This window comes from Sinocyclocheilus rhinocerous, unplaced genomic scaffold (genome assembly GCF_001515625.1).
Source record: "Sinocyclocheilus rhinocerous isolate Xijiao unplaced genomic scaffold, SAMN03320098_v1.1 scaffold135, whole genome shotgun sequence".
NCBI classification, from domain to species: Eukaryota; Metazoa; Chordata; class Actinopteri; order Cypriniformes; family Cyprinidae; genus Sinocyclocheilus; species Sinocyclocheilus rhinocerous.
The window spans coordinates 279,342-281,164 of NW_015632028.1; the positions used below are offsets into that span (position 1 = coordinate 279,342).

General features: G+C 31.6%; 1 long non-coding RNA gene across 1 annotated transcript in view; it reads right to left on the reverse strand.

Annotated features, from left to right (window-relative positions):
• Window positions 1-1,022: 1,022 nt before the first annotated feature.
• Window positions 1,023-1,823, reverse strand: part of LOC107742046 (uncharacterized) — a 976-nt gene continuing 175 nt past the window's right edge. Inside the window, exons 2-3 of the long non-coding RNA XR_001640270.1 lie at window positions 1,374-1,438; window positions 1,023-1,286 (exon numbers count right to left, since the gene is read on the reverse strand). This is a non-coding gene — a long non-coding RNA (uncharacterized LOC107742046). The remainder of the gene's footprint in view (window positions 1,287-1,373; window positions 1,439-1,823) is intronic.

Genomic DNA, 1,823 nt, shown 5'->3' on the forward strand with positions numbered 1-1,823 from the left:
ATTCATAACGTTGCTCGGGGAAATGTGATAAAGGAAAAAAAAGAATGTGACCTGTGTGAATGGCCAGTTAGACTAATAAAAGCAAAGAAAAATTCAAGAGAGACAGACTGATGTACAAATTAGTTAAGACAAAAATAAACCAAGAGATAGCAGATGAGGAGACAGAAAAACTAATTTGACTACCCAGAGTCTGCACAAAAGAAACATACATCTTTCCACAAATACACAGAGAAAAGACAAATAAATGAATGTTCTTACAAAGTGTAAGCATGCTAGAACATCCAAATTTCCCCTTATGTGAATGATGAACGATTTCAACACAAAGAGATAAAGAAAGCAAAAGGATTAGTTTATGATTAGAGTTATTTGTCTTTCAGCAGAAGCTTTTATCTTAAGAAACTTACTGGAGGAACCTCAGGTTAAACACTCAGTTCAAATGAGGATAGGACAAGTGAAGTTCACAAAGAAAGCCCTGGGACATGTTTTCTCTTAAAATCAGGGGAAAAATGTGATGTTTATGTGATTTCATATTGTATTAAATGTGATTTATATTATATTTATATGATGATTTTTATTGATTCATTTGTCTTTTTAATCAATTGACAGCCGTAATTGGAACAGAAGAATTTGTTCAAATATTTAATTCATGTTTTAGTCATAAATATATTAACTGATAGATAAAGTAAGTATAGTATACTACATGGTTTTGTTTGGCAATTGTACTACAATTGTTATGCGGTACACTGTTAGACATTTCAAAGGGTTTTTACAGTACTGTAATTAAGATTTACAGTAGCAAACTGTATTTGGTTTACAGTTGCAAACTACTTTTTACAGTAAATTACTGTAAAAAAAAATCCAATTCATCAGTATACTACTGTAATTAATTCATTTTTATATATTTCATTAGATTTTATAATTTTTATATAGAATTCATTTTATTTTTACCCTACATAGGTACTACTGGCATTCAATTAAAACAGACAATAATTACAAAATATCAAATTCTTTATTTAAAACATTGCATGTATAACACTTATAAATACAGTCTTCCTATGCTGGAACAGTGCATCTTCATTTCTCCTGTCTTAGGACATTTTGCAGTGCATTATGTTGTATCATCTGGATTTATCCTAACAAAGAATCTTTAGGCAACAGAAACATAATGGGGAAAAAAGATAAGCAGCCAAAGAATACATAGCCATCTGCAAAACCCAGGTGCTGCTCCAAAACGTGGCCACCACCTTTGCTCACCATCCACTTTGTTAGTGACAGAAATGTCTTCTCTGAAAAACAAGTAGAAATGGCACACTTTTAAAAGGCAAACCCCATATAGAATACACAAATCTCTTAAAACCTAGTTGTTCTCTTACCATGAATTATCAGTCTCAGGGTGGCTGGCCTGCTCATGTCTTTCTTGATGCTTCATTGCAGTTGCCTTTAAAACACAAATACAAAAAATGCAGTAAATCTTAAATTCCATTAAAAACTATAACAAACAAATTCTAAAACTAGAAAGGCAGCTAGCCATAAAACTTGTTTAACCTAGCTAACATACGATTTTATTTTCTCAATAGGCTAATGGCCAACATTAACTACTAACACGTGAACAAAATTTCACATTAGTTAACTTAATGTTAATACAAGATAAGCGTTGCTCGTTAAAAGTAATTTTATTTTGGTAATTCAATAAGCTGTCAAAAGTCGTTTGAAACGACAGCGCAGTGTACCATAGTAAAGTTTGTTACCGCTATGTTGACGGGTAAATGTTACTAGGTTAAACTGGTGTGCAAAAATGTTGACATATTTTTTTACCTTGCTTA